Source organism: Aquarana catesbeiana, linkage group LG03, assembly GCF_042186555.1.
Source record: "Aquarana catesbeiana isolate 2022-GZ linkage group LG03, ASM4218655v1, whole genome shotgun sequence".
NCBI lineage: Eukaryota > Metazoa > Chordata > Amphibia > Anura > Ranidae > Aquarana > Aquarana catesbeiana.
In genome coordinates this window covers 326,555,714-326,582,544 of record NC_133326.1, presented here as the reverse complement: position 1 = coordinate 326,582,544, position 26,831 = coordinate 326,555,714, and the positions used below count along the sequence as shown (strand labels likewise).

General features: G+C 43.1%; 1 long non-coding RNA gene across 1 annotated transcript; it reads right to left on the bottom strand.

Annotated features, from left to right (window-relative positions):
- On the bottom strand, nucleotides 1–26,831 carry LOC141134545 (uncharacterized). The gene is made up of 3 exons (XR_012243195.1): nucleotides 26,790–26,831; nucleotides 9,849–10,026; nucleotides 1–777 (listed from the first exon to the last, which is right to left on the bottom strand). It is a non-coding gene; the product is annotated as an uncharacterized lncRNA (long non-coding RNA).

Here is a 26,831-nt window from a genome sequence, read left to right as displayed (position 1 = left end):
ACTGCTCCAGCTCCTTCAAGTTGGATGGTTTGCGCTTGTGAACAGCAATCTTTAAGCCTGACCACAGATTTTCTATTGGATTGAGGTCTGGGCTTTGACTAGGCCATTCCAACACATTTACATGTTTCCCCTTAAACCACTCAAGTGTTGTTTTAGCAGTGGGTTTGGGGTCATTGTCCTGCTGGAAGGTGGACCTCCGTCCTAGCCTCAAATTACACACAGAGTGGTACAGATTTTGCTCAAGAATATCCCTGTATATAGCACCATCCATCTTTCCCTCAACTCTGACCAGTTTCCCAGTCCCGACTGCTGAAAAACATCCCCAAAGCATGATGCTGCCACCACCATGTTTCACTATGGGGATGGTGTTCTTTGGGTGATGTGATGGGTTTGCACCAGACACGTTTTCTTTGCTGGCCAAAATGTTCAATTTTAGTCTCATCAGACCAGAGCACCTTCCTCCATACATTTTGGGAGTCTCCCACATGCCTTTTCGCAAACTCAAAACGTGCCATTTTGTTTTTTACTGAAAGTAATGGCTTTCTTCTAGCCACTCTGTCATAAAGCCCAACTCTATGCAGTTGATGTCGTCCTATGTACAGATACTCCAGTCTCTGCTATGGAACTCTGCAGCTCCTCCAGGGTTACCTTAGGTCTCTGTGCTGCCTCTCTGATTAATTCCCTCCTTGCCCGAGTTTTGGTGTGCGGCCGTCTCTTGGCAGGTTTGCTGTTGTGTCATGTTCTTTCCATTTGGTTATGATAGATTTGATGGTGCTCCTAGGGATCAAAGATTTGGATATTTTTTATAAGATAACCCTGACTTGTACTTCTCAACAACATTGTCCCTTATTTGTTTAGAGAGTTCCTTGGTCTTCATGGCAGTGTTTGGTTAGTGGTGCCTCTAGCTTAGGTGTTGCAGCCTCTGGGGTCTTTCAAAAAGGTGTGTATATGTAATAACAGATCATGTGACACTTAGATTGCACACAGGTGGACATCATTTCACTAATTATGTGACTTCTGAAGGTAATTGGTTGCACCACAGCTTTTTATGGGCTTCATAACAAAGAGGGGTAAATACATACGCACATGCCAATTATCATTTTTTTATTTCTGAAAAATAGTTTTATATATATATTTTTCTAATTTTACTTCACCAACTTAGACTATTGTGTTCTGATCCATCACATATAATTCAGATTAAAAAAACATTGAACTAAAGGCTGTAATGCAACAAAATAGGTAAAAAGTCAAAGGGGTGAATACTTTTGCAAGGCACTGCACTGGACATTTTATCTTGTGTAACACATAAATCAACCAATTGTATCAAAACCAATGTACCGATAGTACTGTACATTGTGATCAGGGACACTGTCCCTGGTGGTGGTGATCAGGAAAAATATGACTGGTGTGGAGGTGATTAGGGACACTAAGTGGTGCAACAGTGATTGGACATGGATGATTAGGGACACTGACTGGCAGCCCTGGCCTGGGGGCATTGTACTTCTGTGGCAGTAATCAGAGATAATGGCTAGTAGCACTGACATACAGTGATAACAGAGCAGCTAGCCATTGTACATGATCACCGCCACAGCAGTATGACGTCACCATAGTGACATTGCACTTGCTCTGGTGACAGTATTTTTTTTTTTTTGTTTTATTACATTTTTTTACCCATACTGTCACCAGAGCAGTGCAGTGTTACCATAGTGACACTGTACTACATTGGGGAGTGATTAAGATTTTTTTTTACACTATGATTGCTTATAAAGTGATGATCACTGTATAGGCAATTATTTCTCTAAGGGTGTTTGGTATCCATTTATCATACCTTTATTTACTATTGTGATACCTCTGATTGGCCACAGGTAGGGCCACTGGAAAGATGCTTGTCCCACAAGGCCGTATATGTACAGGCCAGGTGGGAAGTGGTTAATCTATGATTAAGTCTATAAGGGTGAGGGGACTGAGTGGAAGCTGGAATTCTGCTCATCTTATCACAGTTGTCTTGGCCAGTGTGCAGCCCTTGCTTGATAAATTCATGCATGTATGGAACGAGGCGTGCTCCTGGGGAGGGCAGGCACCTGGGGCAGAAGAAGACTGATGGGGAGTATACACTGCGGCTTAAAAGCAGTGCCATTTAGCATTAACATTTCTGGACACACATTACAGGGGCGCATGCGCGGCCCGTAAGATGGTAGCTGCTTAAGACCAGAGCTCAGGCCTTCATTCCCTCTTCCGAAGCTCCCGCTCATCTACATCAGCACCCACGTCCCGGGAGCCCTCTCACCCAATCCCGGAAGCATCCAGCTACCCGCAGAGACACATTTACCAGAGGCACTTATCACAGGCCGTGTTTAAGCCTACTCACCTCATGGATCGTTACCTGCGTAGGCCACAATCCCCGGTCTCAGGAAGTCCGGAGGATCCCACGGAGCCAGCCAACTCACTCCCGCTCTCTATGCTGAACGGCCCTCACATAAAGCACAACCACCCGTACAGCCTGCTCTGGCAATGATAGTGACTGTAGAAGTTTTGGATTTAAAGCTGCAGGCCCTGCTTCAGAGTTTGACTCAGAACGTTGCCAAGGAGATAGGGAAGTTAGCACATGAACTCTGGGGAGTTTGATCAACTGGGGGAATGCACAGACACACTGGAAACCAAATTTGATGACATGTATGCAGTATGTCCATGTTTTGGAGGAAGAAAATGCTAATCTTAAATATACAGTGACCCAATTGCAGATGCAACATGAGGATCTGGAAAATAGGGAACGTCGCCAGAACCTGCGGATCCGAGGGGTTCCTGAATCTATTGCAGATAAAGACACCTGTCCCTATCTCCTTGCACTGTTTGTTACTCTGGCATCCCATATTCCTGATATTGATTGGCACCTAGATAGAGCCCACAGATCTCTGGCTCCTAAGCCCCATCAAGGTGTCAACCCCAGGGGCATTATTGTTCGTTTCCACTTTTTGAAAGCAAAGAGGTTCTCACCATCGCCACTAGCAATAAAACAAGGGTTGCATTTAAAGGTGCAAAATTAAAATCTTCAGTGACTTGTCACCCATTACCCTGGCAAAATGGCGCAATCTACGCCCTGTCACTGCACATCTGCACGCCCGCCAGGTTCCATATCATTGGACTTTAAATTCTGCCTTTCAGAATCTAAAGATGGGACACAATTCTCCATGAGGGACCTCCAGAAAAACTAGATGTTCCTTCAGAACTTAGGTTTTTTGCCTATCCCTGAAGAAGACCCTTAGATCCCTTCTCCGGCTTCTAGACCGCTCTCCACCCCTGGGAAGATCTGGATCCCAGTCCTCCAGAGATCGTGGAAAGCTTCCTTCACTCCCCAACGAGCTGCAACAAGACCCCACCTGAGGATCATCATTTGACTGCCTTACTACTTTAACCTTACACAGATGTCTCTGTCCCCACATGTGTGCTTTAAGACTCTGGCTCAAGAGTCTGGATCCCCCTTTTCTTCTTTGTTTTGGGATCACCACCCTTGTTGACGTTTGTTAGACTGTTACCCATTTGGATGTTTCCTATTTGTTTCTTCCACAAGCTGTTCGGATCGGGACGAGACCCGTGACTTGGATCTTATGGGCTGTCATGTCCCTCTCCATGGTCTTGGGAACTGACCATGGACTCCTGAGGTACTTGCTCTCCTCAGGACTTATACCTAATTGTTTTTTGTTTTTTGATTATTTTCCCTTTTTGGTTCTGATTTTGATCCTACTTTTTTTTTATTATACTCTTTTTTTCAAATAATTTTTTGATCTTTTTTGGAATCACTATTGGGATCCAACAGCAAAATGTCTACCCTTTTTCGTCATCTGTACTATAATGGTTTTTGTGTTCCGTACATCATGGTTTAAGCACATTTTCCTGTTCATTGAAGCAATGTATGCAATATTTCCATGGTCCAGTCATGGCTGTCAGCATTGTCTCATGTAATGTAAAAGGTTTGAACTCCATTCGTAAACGTGAAGGAGTTCTAATCCTCTAACGCAGATGTGGTCATGGTGCAGGAAATGCATTTCCGGGCAGGGGGATCCTTCAAATTTGCATCTAAATTTTTTCCCATTGCCCTTGTGGCGTCTGACCCTTCCGGCAAGGCTGGAGTAGCAATTCTTTTCAGATGCTCCTGTCCCAAACGAGTCAAAACATCTTATCTGGACCCCCGTGGCCAGTATGTCCTCCTGAGCTGTGACCACATGAATACTTCCTTTACTCTAGCTAATGTTTATGCACCCAACTTGGGGCAGATTGGATTCCTTGAGGAGGTTTTTGAGAAACTTCAATCATTTTCAAATCCCTTCATGATCATGGGTGGAGATTTTAAACATAAACCCGATTACTTGGTCGGATCACCCAACTATAGCTCTTGATCTTCTCCCATCTGCTCCAACCCCCAGAAAATGTCACTGGCGCCTTAATGAATCCCTCCTTAACATTCCTGATGTCAAGCTTCACTTGCAACAAAAATTGACCGAATTCTTTAAACTCAATGAGGGTACGGTATCTGAGACCTCCGCTCTGTGGGAATCCCATAAGGCTTTTTTCAGGGGTGAATGCATCTCCTCTGGATCTCACCTAAAACGTGAATCTGCTCTTTAACGCTTTTCTCTTTTATCCCAACTGTCTGCAGCAGAGGAACGCTTACTCAACTCCCCCACTGTGGATAGTCTTCGTCCTTGTTATGGGCCAGACAAAAATTGTATAAATATGCTAACACGCCTCATAGAATGCTGATCCATAAATTGAAGCCACGCCCCTTTGTCTCTATTCCTGACTTTCTTCCACGATCCGATGGAAATCTAACATATTGCCCTCTGACCATGTCTAAAGTCTTTGGTGAATTCTACCAGAAACTTCACAATTGTTTATCTACAGACCCGAATTCTCAGTTCATACAAGAGAAATTTAATACCTTTGTTGCTTCTCTACAACTTCCCACAATAGCCCATGATAATTGCTCTGTGCTAAATGCATCTATAACTGTTGAGGAAATTACTGAGGTTATTAGTAATTTACCGTCACATAAGTCTCCAGGCCCTGACAGACTCCCCTACTCCTACTATAAGTCGTTCCTCCAGACCCTCGCTCCCCACATGGTAAATTTGTTTGCTTCTCTGATGAAAGGGAACATCCCCAACATCCAGTTTTTACATGCCTTTATTACGGTCATCCCAAAACCAGACAAAGACAGGACGATTCCTGATAACTACCGCCCCATCGCTCTTCTAATTATAGACCGGATTATAAATTTTCATGAAAATTCTGGTGAATAGACTGTCCTTACTGCTCCCTTAGCTAATACACAAAGACCAGATTGGTTTTGTCCCAACTAGACATGCGGGGGACAACACCAGACGTACTATTAACCTTATCGACCTCTTAACCAAAACTAAGTGACCTGCTATAGCGTTAAGCCTGGATGCTCAGAAAGCATTTGACTGCTTAAATTGGTCATTCATGTTTGCCATATTATCCAGATATGGATTCTCTGGTCCATTTATGCAGGCCCTTAAAGAGTTATATTCTAAATATAATTCCCAAGTACAGCTTGCCTCCCATTTGTCTCTGCCGTTTCCCCTGAGAAATGGCACTAAAGAGGGCTGCCCCTTATCACCCTTGCTTTTTATGGTTAGCCTAGAACCTTTGGCCGCAGCCATTCGATCCCACTTGGATATAAGAGGAGTGATGCTGAAACACAGGGAGTACAAGCTGTCCTTATTTGCTGATGACATCCTATTGACAATAACACATCCCCACATCTCTCTTCCATCACACAATAACACCCTACATTTATTCAGCAGTCTTTCAGGATTTAAAGTTAATTGACTAAAACTGAAGCCCTCCCTATAAATGTCCCGACAGATCTTCTCTCCTCCCTACAGGGGAATTTTAAATATCGTTGGTGTTCTCACTCACTCAAGTACCTGGGGGTTCACCTGACTCCCTCATACTCCACGCTCTTTCAGGCCAATTTTCCCCCTCTTATTTACAGAAATAAATAGATTATTGAAAACATTATTGAATCTTCCCCTTTTCCATATTGGGAGGATCAATGTCCTCAAAATGGCAATACTCCCTAGACTACTGAATCTCTTTGAGACAATACCAGTATTGATCCCTATGCCCCAACTGAAAGCACTTTTTTTTTAAATTTTCTGCATTTTGCATTTATGCATATTGTTCTGCCTTCTTCTTTGACTATTACCGGTACTTTTGAAATGTACAATCATTTTCTATGCTTTGAAACATTGAATAAATAAACAATTAAAAAACAAAAAAAAAACATTGCTGGACACACATCAAATTTTTTTTTCCTGACATCCAAAGTTATTGTGGGATTGCTCATACAATAGTGCCACACATGTATAAAGTTGTACAGTGCCACATACGGACAAACATAGCCTTTAAATGTTTTTATTAAATAATGATATACAGTACATACATAATTCCTGAGGATGAATTTGGTTAAAGCATTCCAAAATTATGTTACTTTTTTTGTTTTTTTGTTTATATGATCCAAACTTGAAACCATTAATCTTGCTGTACAAGTGCATATTGTGCGACAACATACAGTATATGTGTCCTTAGACAATGTAATATTTCCATATTCATGCTCTTTTGTATATGTGATTTATCTTTTGTGCACATTCATACCTTAACCTGTCATTATGATGCTAGAAAGGCATGATTACACTGTATCACATGCAAATACATATGATTACTGCATGTTTATTACAGCAATAAAAAGGACTATTTGAATAGTAAAGAGAATTTTACCAAACACAACACATACCTTACAACTTGTTTGGATTTATTATAACATCGCCAACTAAAGCTGGCTATGCATGAAGAGAAACTTCAGCCAGCTCCTGATGAACTGGCCGAAATTTGTTCAGTGGGCAGCCCTTCCAGCCACCTCCTGCCCAATGTTCCTCAATTGAAAAATCAAGGAAGCAGGGCGGAAAATTGTTGGACGAACAGCACCTGCATCCAATCAGATACATGCACTACTCGGGCATTTTGACAGCTGGTGGGCTGGCTGTCAATATAAAATAACCACAGTGGGAGATTTGTCCATCTGTGCAGTAAAACATGGTTGGACTAAAATAATAGCTTTTAGAATCTATATATGTGTGACTAGCTTCTCTATTTCAAAGAATCTTAGCAACTGGAGGTTTACCAGCCTGCTTTACTGCAGTTTTCCCAAATCTGTCATTCTTTTCTGCAGCTGCCCAGGGAAATGAGGTCATCAAAATCATTAGTATCCATGTCATGGCATGTCTACTGGTATTTTAAAGAATAACAATACTTTTGTAAGACTAGCCAGCAAAGGACCCCCTCAACACCCTAGGCAAAAATGAAATAGCAACGCAGACCTCAGATTGCAACTTTAAAGGGTTCCTGCTGTGTTAACTTGTCTGCCATAGCACCCTCTGGAGAAACAATCCTGCACATGTCTGACATCGCTGCAATATCAATGAACGGAATACCCTCCAGGAGAAGGGTATACCATTCATTCCTATTACTCTCACCTTTGCATGTGAGCTAAAGAAAATTTGAGCAAAATTACAGACAAATATACAAGTAAATGACCGAAAAATAAATAGTTTTCTTTATTTAAAAACTCACAAAATCTTTCAACATGCTGGACATTTTAATACAGCATTTTAAAAATAATATTCTTCAGGAGGAGAAATATTTATGGACCAGGTAGAATTTAAAGCACCATTTTACAACTACAGCCTAATAAATCTCTTTTCTTCTTTGTAGGTTAAATTGGATAAAAGATTGATAAGGACATGTCTTTGTTCTCAGGGCTATAAGGGACATTATAAATGAATTAACTAAAATGAATGTAATTTTGCTCTCCTTTACACAGGTAACAGTCCAATTACAATGTGCTAAAGATGTAATGGCTGGTCTGGTCTTGTTATGGAAGAGTTAAAAAAGGTCTCGTTCTGTTAGCACCCAAACAATTTCCAAGGAAATGTAGCAACCTGCTCCCATTTGAAGGCAAGGAAAAAGACAAGAAGCTGTTTAACATAGATGAAAAGAATGCTTTTAATATCAATGACTTTAAAAGCTTGGCTGGGTGCAGGATGGGCAGGTGAGGGTTGTAGAGAGATGTGGGGAGCAGTCTGGCATTGTTTGCCTCCCAGCTGCTCCCACCAAGATGTCACATTTAAGGTGCTTCAGTTTGCTGGCATTCAGATAGAGAGCAGGTGGTTATGATATCACTGGCTCCTCCAAACCAAGAAAAGGACAGAGAATGAACCAGCACCCATCTCTCAAATGCTTTTCTGTATAGCCCAACTCCAGTCATGTTAGTCCTAGAAAATGATGTTTTAGCTAGGTCCTGCTTCACTCAATGCAAATACCTTTTTGCAAGACATACAATAAATAATAAAGTGCTTATTTCTCATCACTATCTATAATAGATCTATTAGCATCCTAAAGCATAGGCAGGTCAAGAGTTATGTGAGGCTTGTGTTATGGCACGGGGTACAATCTGTATGAGATGGATTTTCACTTCATTTTTAGTTTTTTTATTGGTTGACCTTTTTTTTAAAAATTGAAGAACATGCCTAACATTCAGCAAGATGCAAATCTTACAATCATACCAAAATTGATACACATAGAGAATATATATGAATTATAAGGAAGGTATAGGTGGGTGAAGACCAGTTGTACACTTGGGCCTGTCATGGAATGTTAGGTTTCCCTTATGCACTGCCATATTAGTGGAGTGTAGGAGATTATGGATAATGGTCAGGGCAACATAACAGCCAATATAGTTAAAGTGATTGTAAATGACCACCTTGTAAAACAACCAATTCAGTTTAGAAATAAAAGGCAAAATATTTGTGTATAGATATATACAGTTAATGATCACATTCCCTCTGTTCTCAGCTGCATAAGAGCTGGGGGAGGAGAAGCAGAAGCACACCGAGCTTCCCAATGAAAGGCTGTGCAGGGGGGGCGTGTCAGAACAAGTCCGATAATTGGAGGAGAGCAGGCTGAGTTCCCAGCATAGCTAGAAAACTGACCATGGTGTGTTCTTCTGTTTAGTGTGATCAGTTTCTTATTGGAACGCAGAGGGACTGGCAGGATCACCAGGGATTTCACACAAAGAAAGCAATACAGAGAGAACAGGATACTTTTTCATACAAGTACATGGTACAGAAGGCACATATCAGGAATATGAATATGTTGAGGTAACAAACACTTTAAAATACCATTAAGTTCAACTAAAGCAGGTGACTATTTTATGTTTGGGTGGATACGTAGTGCATGAATGATTCTCATAATTCAAACATTTTTTTCACCTGTTATTCTTTTTTTTTGTAGACAAACAAAAACTTGGGGGGTATACCCTAACTGTGTATCACAAGAAAATCTAATTTTTGTATGTGAGCGCTATAATCTTTTGTTCTGTTTGTACGGTCTTATAGCAGCACCATCTTTAATGTGATGCATAGTTAGGGTATGCCCCCCAAGTCTTTGTCTGTTATATGGGTCCTGACCAGACCCCCTGGGATGGAGCACCCCATCGTCCCCCTCCAGTACTTCTAATCAGTGTCCACCTCAGTTATAGGAGAAATCCTTTTAGTTTTCCCATAAAGAGGAATGTATTTGTATTTTTCCCATGGTTGAGAACTGAGATCTTTCATTCTATGAATAGTGTAGGACCCACTGAAAATGGGATACTTTGACACAGTAGTGGTAGTAAACGCTGAAAAAGAAAAAAAAAAGCTTTTTGCCTGCAAGGTAGAGCCATACTGTGCTAGTATGCATTGCATACTAGCACATTATGAAAGACGTACCTTAAAACTAAGCCCTCCAGGGCACGCTGTCACTGCTGCAGAAGCTTCCATCTTGAACTGGTCTTCCTTCCGCATGCGCTGGAGTTGCAAAAGGGAAAAGCCGCTCTGATAAGCCTCCGTAATTTCTTGAAAAGCTCCTGCCCTACCACACAGTGCTGGGTGCTGGCTGTGCTCAGATCTGCGGAAGGAGAAAAATCCTGGAAAAACATCTTTATTGAAAAATTGCGATAAAATCCAAAATAGCAAACAAAACAAAAAGTGGACACAGCGGGTGTAAAATAGCTAACACGTTTCACATTCAAAGATGCTTACTCATAGCATAGCATGCGGTGGAGTCACGGCCGCTGCACTGAGCTACAAAGGAACGGCACGGGTACACCACTCCTTCAGAGTGCATTCTGCAATGACATCATCGGCTGCTGCTTACTAGAATATCTCCTAAACACTGCACGTTTAGGAGATATGCATTTAACCTACAGGTAAGCTTTATTATAATATTGCAAAATACTACCTCGCTTGGGAACAATCCCTCAAAATTATGCCACTGTAATATCTGGAAGGGTTAAGTCTGGGCGGTCAGACATCTATAAGAGCTGTGTCACCACCACGCCATATGGCCACACCCTCAGTTAAAGTCGCAATGATAAAACGCGTCAGTGTGGGACCATACGGCGACCAGAAGTGACATTAACAGGCCTACTGGAGGTGACGTGAACCGGGAGGGCTGTGAGTGTGGTGAGACTAATGCCCCGTACACACGGTCGGATTTTCCGATGGAAAATGTCCGATCGGAGCGTGTTGTCGGAAATTCCCACCGTGTGTGGGCTCCATCGGACATTTTCCATCGGATTTTCCGACACACAAAGTTGGAGAGCAGGAGATAAAATTTTCCGACAACAAAAATCCGTTGTCGTAAATTCCGATCGTGTGTACACAAATCCGACGGACAAAGTGCCACGCATGCTCAGAATAAATAAAGAGATGAAAGCTATTGGCCACTGCCCCGTTTATAGTCCCGACGTACGTGTTTTACGTCACCGCGTTTAGAACAATCGGATTTTCCTACAACTTTGTGTGACCGTGTGTATGCAAGACAAGTTTGAGCCAACATCCGTCGGAAAAAATCCTAGGATTTTGTTGTCGGAATGTCCGAACAAAGTCCGACCGTGTGTACGGGGCATAAGAGATTTGTTCCCACACTATCCAGGGTGATGTGCTGGCTCACTGTGATTATGATGTGATGGGTATTATTACTGATGTCATTTTGTGAGTATTTTTATCAGGGATTTTAACATAAATAAATAATTTTAAATGGAAGTATGCTATGTGGGCTGTCTTTTCCCTTTGAGCATGAGTGAGCTTATCTACCTATGGTGGTATCCAGACTTTGGTGAGGATCTGTTTATCTGGAAGGAGTTTCCAATGCCCGTTTTGCCAATCAGAAAAATGATGGCAAAAGTAGTTGATGAGTGTTGAACCATATAGGGAGTGGATTTCACTTGTTCACTGTGGTGAAGCTGATGTGGAAAAAGAAAGAAGAAGCACTTTGAATTTTGAACTTATTGCAATTTTGTATGATTCAAAGGGGACTTATTTTATGGACTTTGATTTAATACTTTTGATCATTTTGCACAATAAGGTGGACTGTTAATCTCACGTAATACTGGGTGATTTATGTATGATAATATTATTAACCACTTGCCGCCCACCATATAGCAAAATGATGGCGGCAAAGTGGTTTCAATATCCTGACCGGGCATCATGTGACGTCCGGCAGGATATCAAGCCACTGCCCCCCCGGGGGCACGCATCGCGGCGGTCGTTGTTGCGGGGTGTCAGTCTGACAACCCGCAACAACGATCTAGGTAAAGAGTCTCTGACGGAGACTCTTTAACACGTGCTTAGCTGTGTCCAATCACGGCTGATCATAGTGTAAACAGGAAGAGGCGGTGATCGGCTTTTCCTCACTCGCGTCTGGCAGACGCGAGTAGAGGAAAGCCAATCGGCTGCTCCTCTGATAGGGGGGTCTGTGATGATCGATTATCAGCGCAGCCCCCCTGAGGATGCCCACACTGGGCCACCAGGGAAGCCACTAGGACCACCAGGGATGCCACCACTAGTCACCACCAGGTATGCCACCCTAGACCACCAGGGATGCCAATCAGTGCCCACAATGGATGCCAATTAGTGCCCACAATGGATGCCAATCAGTGCCCACAATGGGCATCACTGATTGGCAGGCATTATTGTTTGGCACTGATTGGCATCCATTAGTAACATTTATTAGTGTACAGTGCCACCTATCAGTGCCCATCCATGCCTATCTGTGCGACCTATCAGTGCCCATCTGTGCTGCCTATCACTGCCCATCTGTGCCGCCTATCAATGCCCATCTATGCCGCCTTTTAGTGCCCATTAGTGCTGCATATCAGTGCCACCTATCAGTGCCCATCATTGCCGCATATCAGTGCCCCATCAGTGCCGCATATTAGTGCTCATCATCAGGGCCACCTCATCGGTGCCAATCAGTGCCACCTTATCAGTGCTCGTCAGTGCAGCCCCATCAGTGCCCATCAGTGAAGGAGAAAACTTACTTATTTACAAAATTTTGTAACAGAAACAAAAAAAAAACAAAACTTTTCTTTCAAAATTTTCGGTCTTTTATTTAATTTGTTTAGCAGAAAATAAAAAACCCAGAGGTGATCAAATACCACCAAAAAAAAGCTCTATTGGTGGGAACAAATGATAAAAATTTTGTTTGGGTACGGGTACAGTGTAGCATGACTGCGCGATTGTCATTCAAAGTGTGACAGCGCTGAAAGCTGAAAATTGGTCTGGGCAGGAAGGTGTATAAGTGCCCTGTATTGAAGTGGTTAAAGGGGTTGTAAACCCTCGTGTTTTTTCACCTTAATGCATCCTATGCATTAAGGTGAAAAAACTTCTGTCAGTCACTGGCCCGCACTGGCACTGCACCCTGGAATTTCCAACGGTGAGGACGCGCTGTGCATCTCTCTCAAGTATGATATGTTTGTTATTTAAAAAAAAAAAGCTTTACAATCACTTTAACCGCTTGCCGTCCGCCGTCCCTCATATGATGGCCAGGCAGCATGGCTCTCGTTCTGGGAGGGTGCCATATGACACCCTGCCCTTTAAACAGGGAATGCGCACGATCATGTGCGCGCATCCCTGTACCCTCGGTGGCGGCGTGTCACGGAGACACCGCTCGCCACCGAGCGGGGTAAACAGCCATTGGGCATAGCTGTTTACCACGTGATCGGCCGTAATGAAGTCACGGCCGACGACAGATGGTACCGCCCCAATTGTGCACGGTACATGCGTGCGATCGGGAGCGCGCCGCACATGCACGTTGGTGGCGGCGTGTTCCCGGGAACACAGCTCATCACCAACGATGGTAAACAGCCATTGGCCGGTGGCTGTTTACCACGTGATCGGCTGTGATCCTTTCACAGCCGATCACTAAATGTAAACACAGAGCGGTAATCAGTGTGAGGAGAGACAAGCCAGGAGCAGTGAGTTACCGATCTGTGTCTGTATTGTACTGCACCAAGCACAACACTTGCCCCATCGCCCCCCCCATTGTCATCTGTCACCCAACAATCACCACAGTCACCCCATAAAATGTACCTGTCACATAAGAGACTGCCATCAGTAACCGTCAGCGGTGCACCTGTCACCCATCAGCCATCACCCGTCACCCCCTCAGTGACCATCAGCCATCACCTGTCAACCATCACCCATCACCCATCAGTGACCGTCAGCCATTACCCGTCACCCATCAGTGACCGTCAGCCATTACCCGTCACCCATCAGTGACCGTCAGCCATTACCCGTCACCCATCAGTGACCGTCAGCCATTACCCGTCACCCATCAGTGACCGTCAGCTGTCACCCATCACCTGTCACCCATCAGTGACCGTCAGCCATCACCCGTCACCCATCAGTGACCGTCAGCCATCACCCGTCACCCATCAGTGATGTCAGCCATTACCCATCACCCATCAGTGACGTCAGCCATTACCCATCACCCATCAGTGACCGTCAGCGGTGCACCCATAACCCATCAGTGACAGTGGCCTGTCACCCGTCTGTCACCATCACCTGTCAGTGACCATCACCCGTCACCGTCCGTAGCCTGTCACCCATCAGTGACCATTGCCTGTCACACCGTCATCACCTATCAGTGAACGTCACCTGCCACCCATCGCACAGCCCATCAGTGACCGTCACCTGCCACCTGTTACACAGCCATCAGAGTCATGTCCAAAAGAGTTTACAACAGTGAGGAGGCGTTCCAGATCCTCTCCATGACTGATGAGAGCAACGGGGGAGTTCTCATCAGATTCCAATTCTGATTCCGAATCACATTCGGCATTTGAACCGAATAGTGAATCGGCAAATGATTCGGAGGAAGAATGGGTCCCTCCTAAAAGGGCACGGCACTCTGGAAACCAGGATTATATTCCAAGGCCCAGTACCAGCGCTGCCGCCAGCAATAGGCCCCAAGAACAAATTCCCAGGTCCAGTACCAGCGCTGCCGCCAGCGATAGGTCCAGGGAACAAATGCCCAGTATCAGCGCTGCCGCCAGCGATAGGCCCCAGGAACAAGTGCCCAGACCCAGGCCCAGTATGTCCCTGATCAGAATATATGTGTCGATAAGTCCCTGGTACCCTTTTCAGGCCGGCTAGGAATAAAGCAATATATTCCTAGCAAAAGGGCCAGATACGGAGTAAAATTATACATGCCCTGTGAGAGAGCCACGTCATATTTGTATATATGAAGGAAAAGATTCCCAACTCCAGCCCCCTGAGTGCCCGGCCTACATGGGCACAACTTGAAAGATTGTATGGGACTTGGCATACCCACTTCTGAACAAAGGATATCACATATACCTTGACAATTCCTACACTGGCCTGCCCCTTTTCAAACACCTATACATTGCAAAAATCCTGACCTGTGGAACCTCCAGAAAAAATAGGAAGGGCTTCCCACAATCTCTAGCAAACAAAAAGCTGGGAAGGGGGGAAACAGCAGCATTGAGATGCAACAAAGTGCTGGCCTTGAGGTGGAAGGATAAAAGAGACATGCACATGATGTTCACCATCCATGACGACACTACAATTGAGGTTCAAAGAAGACGAGGTCCCATTGAAAAGCCAGTATGTGTCCAAGATTATAATCTCTACATGGGGGGTGGATTTCAATGATCAAATGATCAGCCCTATTTGTCGTAAGGAGGACCCGATTCTGTTAAAAGAAGGTAGCAATTTATCTCATCCATTTAGCCATTTATAATTCCTATGTAGTCTACACCAAATCCACAGAAAGCCCCGCCCCCTTACTACAATTCACAGAAGAAGTTGTTATGTCCCTCATCTATCACCAAAGACCCCCCCAGAAGACCTTCACTCTGAGGCTGTTTGCCGACTTCATGAGCGCCACTTCCCCTTCAACATTCCACCATCTGAAGCAAGCCGAAGACGGCAAAAAAAGTCACATGTGCACCAAAAGAGGATTTCGAAAAGATACCAACTACCATTGTCCCCAGTGTCCCTCCCAACCTGGCCTTTGCATTGGTGAACGCTTCCAACTTTATCATACATCCCTAAAATATTACCTTATATTGTTAACCATTTCCCCATTTTCATCATCTGTGCTGACCATTTTCCATGCTTCACCAAATAACCATGCCACTGCCTTCCACGTGAATTGACCCTGGCCTGTTTTTTGACTATGCCTCTGCCTACCGCTTGGACTGCTTCCACGTGACTCACCCTGGCCTGTTTTTTGACTATGCCTCTGCCTACCGTTTGGACTGCTTCCACGTGAACTGACCCTGGCCTGTTTTGTGACTAAGCCTCTGCCCACCGTTTGGACTGCCTCCACGTGAACTCACCCTGGCCTGCTTTATCAACTACGCTACTGCCTATCGCTTGGACTGCTTGCACGTGAACTGACCCTGGCCTGTTTTATGGACTATGCTTTTGCCTACTGTAGTACACAGGAGTCTCACATATGTGAGGAGCTCCAGAATTGTTTTTCCGGATGGAGAAAACAATTTTTTTTGCTTTCCCTGGGTTTCGGAATTTCCGGATTAGGGTCTGGAGTCCGGAGGCTTCATAGAGATTTGGGTGGGTCGAAGCCTCTACCCCTGTGCCCCCTCTTACCCTCAGCCTGCTGCTGACTTACTGCCATCATGCCTCTGCCTGTCACATGAACGCACCACACCGCTACCTGCACTATGCAAATAATTAGCTGTAGCAAGAGGCAGTATGTTTATGAAGGGCTGGAGAGCGGTACAATGAGTGTCTGCAGGTAACAGTGTACCAGGACCAATATTATGGCCGTGCTGGCTGTCTCTGCCTGGACAATTTCTATGGACTGTGCTGTGCTGACAATATCCTTGTGCTGACTATAGACAATATTCCTGCCTGCTGCCTGAATAATTACTGTTGCTGTCGCTAAGCACATCCCTGCCTGCTGCCTGGACCAGTGCTCTCCTCTGTGGATACTACTAAAAGCACAGGTAATGCTTTTTTTTTTACCCTTTCCGCAATAGAATTTATTTTGGATTGTAATTCATGGTATGTACATGCTATGTGTTAGAAATATGAAGGGCCTTCAAAAATGATAGGTTGCCAGGAAATTATATGTCATTTATGCTCCTAGAATGCCTGATGGTGCTACTTGCATGTTGGGCCTCTGTATGTGGCCAGGCTGTGTAAAAGGCTCACACATGTGGTATCACCATACTCAGAAGGAGTAGCAGAATGTATTTTGGGGTGTCATCTTTGCTATGTACATGCTATGTGTTGGAAATATCTGATAAATGGACAACTTTGTGAAAAAAAAAAAAATGCGTTTTCATTTTGTTTCCACATTTTCCAAAAACTTCTGGAAAAAAAATTAACTGTTCAAAAGACTCATTATGCCTCATAGATTATATGTTGGGGTGTTTGCTTTCCAAAATGGGGTAATTTTGGGGGCAATTTCATTGTCCTGGTGCTCCAGGGCCTTCAAAAGTGTAATAGGTGGTTGAGAAATGGGATATGTCATTTATGCTCGTAGAACGCCTGAAGGTGCTACTTCAATGTTGGGCCTTTGTATGTGGCCAGGCTGTGTAAAAGTCTCACACATGTGGTATCACCATACTCGGGAAGAGTAGCAGGATGTATTTTGGGGTGTAATTTGTTGTATGCATATGCTCTGTGAGAGAAATAACCTGTTAATATGACAATTTTGTAAAAAAAAAAAAAAAAATCTTAATTTTGCAAAGAATTGTTGGAAAAAATTACAACTTAAAAAATCTCACCATGCTACTTACTTAATACCTTGGAATGTCTACTTTCTAAAAAGGAGTTATTTGGGGGGTATTTGTACTTTCCTGACTTGTTAGTGTCTCAAAAAATGAGATAGGCCTTCAGTACATCAGGTGTGATCAGATGTGATCAATTTTCAGTGATTGGCGCCATAGTTTGTAGACTCTATAACTTTCACAAAGACCAAATAATTTACACTTATTTGGGTTACTTTTATCGAAGTTGTGTAGCAGTATAAATTTTGGCCAAAATTTATGAAGAAAAATTACTAATTTGCAAAATTTTATGACAGAAACAAAGAAAAAGGCATTTTTTTCACAAAATTTACGTACTTTAATTTATAGCACAAAAAATTAAAAACCCACTAGTGATTAAATACCACCAAAAGAAAGCTCTATTTTGTGAAAAAAAGGACGCAAATTTCATATGGGTACAGTGTGAGAACGCTGAAAGCTGAAAATTGGTCTGGGCAGGAAGGGGGTGTAAGTGCACTGTATTGAGGTGGTTAATATTACTGTTATGTTTATGGCATAGCGCTTCCTGGAGGAAATATTTTTGTTTTTCTTCTGTTTTGTAAGCTTCATTATAAGATTACCTGTATTACAAATAGAGAGCTTACTACCACTTTAAGCTTCATGTGACTAGTTCATTATCCACATTTTGGTTCTACCACTGAAATGAATGTAGAACATGCACTGTTAGGACTCTTTGGATATATCAGACTGAGACTTAAGCAGACATTTCTTCATACATGCCTGTAGCAAACAGTTTGGGTTTCCAGTTGGGGCTTTCTTTTTCTTCTTAACCTATTTCTCAAAGCTGCAAGACTGCCCTGGAAACGTCTTCTAAGCTACTTCCTCTCTTTCCGTTTGCATATAGTTTCAGAGTAAATCAGTACTTACTAAATTCTACCTATATTGGCTACCTTCTTCTGATGAGCAGTGGCAAAGGCAAATCTGTGTATTTGGGGATATGGATTTGTATATTCAGCTAATGATAGCCTTACATTTTGCTGTGTGTTGTGAAAGATTTGGGAGGTCAATTAGGAGTTTCTGGCACAGAGCCACTATTCTTTAAAGTGATGGTAAAGTCTTGTTTTTTTTCTTTAAAAATAACAAACATGTTGTACTTACCTGCTCTGCAGTAGTTTTGCACAGAGCAGGCCCGATCCTCCACTTCTCGGGTCCCTCACCGACTCTCTTGGCCACTCCCTCTTGCCGAGTGCCCCCCCCCCAGCAAACAGCTTGCTATGGGGGCACCCGAGCTGAGCCGCTGCTCTGTTTGTCTATTCTGACATGGAGCCGCGGTTCAGCCCTGCCCCCTCTCTCTCCTGTTTGGCTGACTTTGATTGACAGCAGCGGGAGCCAATGGCACAGTTGCTGTGTCTCAGCCAATCAGGAGGGAGAGTCCCGGACCGCCGAGACACTAGTGCACATTGCTGGAGGAAGATCAGGCTCAGGTAAGTGTTAGGGGGCTGAGGGGGGCTGCTGCACACAGAAGGTTTTTTATCTTAATGCATAGCATGCATTAAGATAAAAAAAAACCTTCTGACTTTACAACCACTTTAAGCCAGATCCAGTGGTAATAGTTACAAGGATGTAAAGAAAGATTAACTTCCATACCGGGCCTTTTCTGGAACTTTTTGTTTACAAGTTTAAATTAGTATTTTTTGCTAGAAAATTACTCAGAACCCCCAAACATTATATATGTTTTGTTAGCAGAGAACCTAGGGAATAAAATGGTGGTTGTTGCAACTTTATGTCACACAGTATTTGCGCAACAATTTTTGGAATAAAAACAGTTTCATGAATTAAAAAATAACAAAACAGTAAAGTTAGCCCAATTTTTTTTGTATAATGTGAAAGATGGTGTTACGCTGAGTAAATAGATACCTAACATGTCACACTTTAAAATTGCACACACTTGTGTAATGGAGCCAAACTTTGGTACTTAAAAATCTCCATAGGCGAAACTTTAAATTTTTTTACAGGTTACCAGTTTAGAGTTACAGAGGAGGTCTTGGGCTAGAATTGTTACTCTCACTCTAACGCACGTGGCGATACCTCACATGTGTGATCTGAATGCCGTTTACATATATGGGCACAACTTGCGTATGCATTTGCTTCTGTGCGCGAGCACGCGTCGACGGGGGCACTTTACATTTTTTTTAATAGTTTATTTTACTTTCATTTTTTTAATTTTTACACTTTCTCTTTTTTTTTTGAGCACTTTTCCATTCCCTGAGGAAGCCACGTGATCGTGATGATATGCGTCGAAATAGACGGGCACCAGAAGTGACGTCAGGCCACGAGCTTGCTGCTCGTTTTGTTTTTCGTTTGTAGACGTGTTTGTTATGTGAGTACCTTTATTGGCTGCAACTTAATAAAATACCCAGTTTTTACATACTTCACTATCTGGGACCCCCCGCTTTCTTTCTTTGTGTTATGTATGCACCCATCTGGGAGGATTTCCACCATTACTGATTAACACAGAGGCGATACAGCTCTTTAAATGAGGATCATCCATCAGGTTACCAAGCCTTACCAGGATATCAACCTCCATTGATGCCCCCCTGAATTATATTTTACATAAGGAACGCTAGGAGCGATCTACTGCAGGATCCCGGATTTGCTCATCACCACTAATCATTATTACGCTGTTACCTTACAGCGGTAAGGTAAGGAGCCATCACACACTGAGGTGTTTTTACACCGAAGAGGACTATTATCACTCATTCACAAAAGTTTATACTTCCACAGGGTGTCACTTGGAAAACAGCACTTTATTTATTGCACCTTACGTATCAGTATCCATTTGAAGATTTATGTGCACTTTTGAACTTTATTCTTGCACTCTGTCAGCACTAGCACTTTTACTTTATTAGCTATTTGGATGCTATAATTAATTTGTGCACTTTGAAGTATATCTAAGATTATAACATTTTTGGAAACGTAGCACTTTTTACTGTGTATTACAATTATTTGCACATTCGATGTACACTATGAATATATAGCACTTTCTAATTTTTAGTGATTTGATACCTACTAGAGCGCAGCACCACTCATTTATTTTTTTTAATATACTATATTTTTGGTACGGATTGACCAATCCGGGGTTTGCTGCAACTAGTGTTTTGTTTGGATTAAGGTAGGGTGGGAATATTCATCTTATCTATAGGAAATAAATAGATTTATTTTGTACAGCCCAGGCCAATTTTGAGCTTTCAGCGCTGTAGCACTTTGAATGACAATTGCACGGTCATGCAATGCTGTACCCCACCCCCCCAAAAAAAAAAAAAAAAACACTAAGTTTTTTATTTTTTGCTAAACAAATGAAAAATTGAAAACTATGAAAAAAATTAGGCTGCACTGACAGGCAATGGTAGGCTGCACCGATGGGCACTGATGTGGCACTAATATGCAGCACTGATGGGCACTGATATGCAGCACTGATGGACACTGATAGATGGCACTGATGGGCAGCCTTTATGGGCACTGCTGCGTCACACTGATAGACGACACTGATGGGCATTGATAGGTGGCACTGATGGGCAGCCTTTATGGGCACTGCTGGGTTACACTGATGGGCAGCACTGATGAGCACTTATGGGCTGCACTGATACGCAGAACTGATAGACTGCACTGATGGGCATTGATAGGTGGCACTGATGGGTAGCCTGCATGGGCACTGATGGGTGACACTGATGGGCAACACTTATAGGTGGCACTAACAGGAATCACTGATGGACACTGAAAGGCAGCACTGATGGGCACTGATTGACACCACTGGTAGGCACTGATTGGCATCACTGGTGGGCATCGCTGATGGGACTGTACTGATAATCAATGCAGTGATTATCTGTGCAGACCCCCCCCCCCCCTGTCAGGAGAGCCACGTTTTGGCTCTCCTATACTCACGCGCTGTCAGCGCGAATAGAGGAATGCCGATGTCCGGCACTTCCTATTTACACTGTGATCAGCTATGATTGGACACAGCTGATCACATGGTAAAGCATCCAAATCATAGGCTCTTTACTGTGATCTGAGATGTGGTGTATCTGAACGGCACAAATTGCACCACAGATCGCCGTGCTGTGTGCCCCTGGAGGGTGCGCATGAGCGGCTTGTTCTGAAGGACATCATATGATGGAACCACCGCTCAGCCTATAGCAAAATGACGGCCGGGCGGGGGCTCCATTGTGGTGTTAAAAGCTGACAGAGAACTATTTCAAATTTAAAAAAATGTTTTGACTAATGTTATTAACAGCTTTAGGATGAACATTTAAATTCTATGGTAACTCATTACTCAGAATCTGCAGTAACACGTTCTCCTAACTCATTGTAATATTGATATTGGTAAGTGCATAGCAAAAGACTTGTTCCTCTTCCCTGATGAAACATCTCTTCAACTGATTGAGTCTAGAGCTGATTGTGTTATGTGTTACACGAAGTCTGATTATCACTAGTGATGCAGATAATTCCGGCATCAGTATTCCAGCATATGGTCAGTCTAAGCTGATTAAAAAAGTGCCCTTCATTTTATCAAATGCCACATCTACGCCTACTGCAACCTGTTTTCCAAAGTTATGCTTTTTTTTATTCTACGCATGCTCAGTTAAAGGATCAGTGCCTTTTCTAAAAAAAAATTATTCCGACTTCCAATGCAACTAAATGCTTCTAGTTTCATAACCCTTGCATTACTGGATTATGACTAGCAATGTTCTGACTGGTCACATCAAAAGGCAGGTAGCAGACCGATAGAGCTAAAATGCAATATTTTTTAATATAGCTAACAATTAGCATCCAATCTCATGCTGAAATAAGACAGCCCAGCTATTGGAATTTGCACATACAGGGTTACTCTATCCCAACTGTACCCAGAGGCTCATGGATGGTTTACTTTAGGTTTACAGGAAATGTTGTCATAAAAGCCAATTTATTGTTCTCAATTTATTTACATCTTATAGCTGAAAGCAAAGAAATATTCATTACATTCCAGACAATGCGTGCAAGCTGCGGATACTTTACAAGATGTTAGGATTAAATCGCAACAAGCAGATCTATATTTTAGCTTCTACATGCATGAAGGTCCGTGTCTTCCAGTTGCTGGACTGGATATGCCTAGTTGACCGTGCATGGGTCACATTAAACTGTCATTGTGTCCTTATGCTATGCTAGACACTCCAGGTATAAACAAATATTTACAACAAGAGTAATTGCCTTGGGCAGCCATAGAATACAGGACGCACAGCGATAGGCAGTTAATGTAATAAAAATGTCCAGTACATGGAAAACTTTCCATGACCTTGATGCAGAGGTGGATGGTAATCATTGTGAACCTTGCAGAGATCTCATAGATAGCTGCTTACTGTGACATTCATATAGCCTTCTTTAAATGTCTCTAAGGCTTTGCAGCATATATTTGGTTAATCTGCCTTTGCAGCAATTACTTTTCATCTCTTTTTTTGACCTGTCACTGGTCAGTGTTTAGGATTGCAGCCAATGCTGTCCAGCTGCAGAATGGCAGACGAGAAGGAACCTGAGTGCAGGCTGGGCATGTATTACCTAGCACTGATGCCTCTTGGCAAATGTCCGGCTAGTGTCTAAAGAACTGTATTGTTAGCTGGCAAATGAGATTCTGTTGGTCCAAATTGCAGTCCACCACAACCTCCGTTTTCTCACCGGTATTGCAGGCAGCAGTGTGCTAGAGGAAGGAGGCAAGACAAAGAACCTTTCTATCCTCTCCTAGAAAATTCATTGATGTACAAAAGACATTACATTCTGCAGCTGTTACTGGGTATATATGTACAGTACATTGCTGCCTCACTGAAAGAGCAGAGGAATTAACTCATTCATAACCCTCTTTCTATGGTCTCCGAGCAACACAGGGCCTGGATTATGTGCCAATTACTCCTTTGAAGAATGAATAGAAAAGCTTCACCTGCTGATAATTGAACCCATGCGGTGTGTTAGCACCATTAAAGCCACGTACACCTGTCACTGTCTTGTGAAAGATTATTCGGGAGATGACAGAATGTGAATATATGCTGTTTTCCAGCAGTTGGCAATGTAGGGTCAGGAAAATGGTTAATTAATAACAAGTTGAATGTGATATGCAATTTTGCTTTATCCACGGGCTACCATACATGAGTAGAACTCTCACTGAGAAGTATGGGCAGACCTGGCGGACATAAGAATGGGACATAGGTGGAGTTAAAAGAAATGTGATACAGAAAACTTTGAACCCAGGGATAGGCAACTAACATTTTCAGATGAAGGTTAACGATGGTGGCCTTTTTTTTTTCCTTGCAACAAGAATTCCTAAAAACTTTGGGTGCTCAAAAAACTCTGCACTATAGAGGTACAGTCTTGATAATGGATTCAGATGATAAGACTTAAAGTGGAACCAAACCCATCGATTTAACAGTTTCAAAAAACAGTTCCACTCCTGGCACATGTGGGAATGTAACTGTCACATTGGTTACGCTCTCAAGCAAGCTGTCAAACCATCAAATGGCTGTTATCATAACTAGTCACATGTGCAGCATCATGGCAGTTGAAGACCAAACAGAGGCCAAGATGGCAGCTTCCTTGGATGAAAACGATTGGAGGGTTTAGTTCTGCTTTAAAGCTAAAGCACATATAAGAAACACTATATAATCTAGATTTGTATTACACACTTGTGCATGCATAAACACACATAAACATAAACACGTTTTGGTGATTGAGATGCATTATGCTAAAGCAGCCCATTCATTTTAAATGAGCTGTTAATGCACCTTAATGCACAAAATAACACACCTACACTATTTTTGCTAATGCATCGCAACTGTGTATAAAAATCATATCTGTGTTGTGGTGCACTATAACACAACTTTAAACTTGCTGTGTGTGTAAGCAGGTGCAGTCTATATTCTCCACTGCAGTTGGCACTTAACCGCAGCACAAATGCAGATGGGGGAGGAAGTAGAGAGGAACTTAGTTTGCCATTTAGGGTGAGGACAGAGCCTATTTAAGGCCCTGGATCCCTGCTTTGGGGTGCATTTTGCAAGCGGCTAGAGTAGGGACAGGTCATCTGTCTGGCAGGGACAGTGCTTATCTTCAGGAAAATGTTCTGGAGGAGTAGGGAAAGTGCAGGGGTCTGCCACCCTTCCTGGAAGACTTAACATTTGGGTACAGACCAGTCAGGCCACATTCCGCTCCTTGAGACAGATGCTGTCGGCATCTCTGTGTCTTCAATCTACTCATCACTGTTACAACTTTTGAGTGTTCCAGGTTGGGTTGCCTTCCCACCAGGTCTGTTGTGTAATACTGGACTTACAATATACTCACTTGGACTTTGTGTGTTTTCTGCCCACTGTGCATTACCATTAGGGGTGGGGTTCATGGCCGTGTAGGACATTTTAATGTTTACAGTTCAGTGAACAGGCAAACTAAATAAAAAATAAAAAAGAATGGGTGCCTGCCCCAGTAGGTGAATGTAAACAAAGCAGAAGGGTATCCTGGCTGACATAATTGACCCAATAATGTCATGTCCATATTTTGTCAGTGATGTCGCCCAAGATCCCTGCCTCTTTGTTTACATTTTAAGCTATGGGGCCAAGAGCTGTCTTTTGCAGCAACCAGTCTGTTGGGAGTGTATATGTGTCAGCATGTTTTTTTTTGTTGGTGGGTCAGTAGGCATCGTTCATCATGATTGATGTGGATCTACATCGCTGGCTGACAAGATAGATGATGAATTTTGGGACTTTAGAAAAATAAAAGTTTTGCTCAATAACAAATAATGGACCCATTATTTTAAAGGGGGCGTAGAGATTCTGATACGTCCCCAACTTCAGGCCCTCACAACCATTGGGACAGGTTGGTAGAGAAGATCAGCATGTTTTGCCAGGAGGGTCCCCCCTGCCAAGGTACCCTTTCCATGTTGAGGGCATGTGGCATGGTATGATTTAGAAACAGGAGGGATATGCTCACTGCCCTCCCCTTCCTGGGTAGCCAGGTTGCATGCTCGGATAGGGGTATGCTGTGATTTTTTAGAGGGGGGGGGAGCATGCTTTTTTTCTTGTTTTTTGTGCAGGGTTTTAAAATCCAGGATCAAGGAAAAGGGTCTGCCATGGATTTTTATGTGTACCCCATACACCTTTTCTTTGTGGGGTCTTACAACCCATAGCAGACTCTCACCTAGAATACGGGTCTAGTATGGGTGTTTGTGGGGAATGCCCACTGCGTAGTTTACAAACAATACAAATTGGCTGGGAAATGTAATTTAGCAAGTAGCAATTTAAATGGTAGGGTTGTCCCAATACCACTTTAAGATCTTGTACAAGTACCGATACTTTTTTTCCAAGTACGCGCCAATACCAATTAGCGATACTTTTTTTTAATGTCATGTAACAGTTTTCAAAGCACAATACAAATTAGGTGGCACTGATATGTAACACTGATGAGAACAGATAGGTAACACTGATTAAGCAGCACTGATGAGCACTGACTGATGGCTGGCACTGAAAGGCACTGACTGATGGCTGGCACTGATAGATGGCATTTATAGGTGGCACTGGTAGGTGGCTGGCACTGATAGATGGCACTGATATGTGGCTGGCACTGATAGATGGCATTGATAGGTGGCTTTCACTGATAGATGGCACTGACAGGTGGCTGGCACTAATAGGCGGCACTGATGGGCAGGCACTGAAATGCCATTAGAGGAAAGGCTGCCTATGAAGCCCATCTTGGTACTCCTTGCACTCGGCCACATGAAAGCAGCAGTGGCAATCTTGTTACACCCACCCCAAAGTATATGGGCTGGGTGTAACAAGATGTCCGCAGCTGGCTTACTGCGGCCGAGTGCAGGGTGTACCAAGATGGGCGTCGGGATGTCCAACCGCTGATGTCAACACTGAGTGTCCCCTCCGTTATTCCGCCCATGACTTCCGGTCGCGCCGCCTCTCCCAGGTAACAGATCAGGCATCGGGAGCATTTGCACGAGTACACGTAGTCGCGCAAATGCTCGGTATCAGTATTGGGACAACCCTATTAAATGGTATTTTATGTCTTTTAAATTTCCATTTTGCTTGCATACATACTGCAGATTTGCGAAGCAGGATTAAGGCAAGCATGTTATTTAAACAAATTGTGTATTTTTTATGTTAACCCTTAAGCCTTAGAAAAGAGCTGCTCCCGTTTGATTTTGGACTGTATTTTACAAAAAAAAAAAAAAACAAGCTGGCAAGAAAATGGCCATTTGGTGGCCAGCAATTTAAATTGTGCCACTTCACAGACAGAAGACTTCACAGGCAGAGTTAAGGTATTGCACAAGGATGTTATTTAAAGAAATGTTGCCCTTTAAGCCTTATTAAAAGAGCTGCAAAGAGCCCACCAAACTGTAGTAGTTATTTTTTTTTTGCATTGGTACATGTTTCCCTGGCGGTGCCCAACTCTACATGCCCTTTGCTTAACAATTCCTTGCTATATTGATTTTCAAGATTTGCCACTCATTGACTTTAATAGGGGTTAGCATCAAAATTCACAAGATTTTTGCATGTGTTCACAGAACCTGCCCTCAAATCCAAGCAAATATGTTGCTGTAAAATGTGTATTTTACCTTGCATTACAGAAACTCCCACTGCATGTGTGAAGGGGTCCT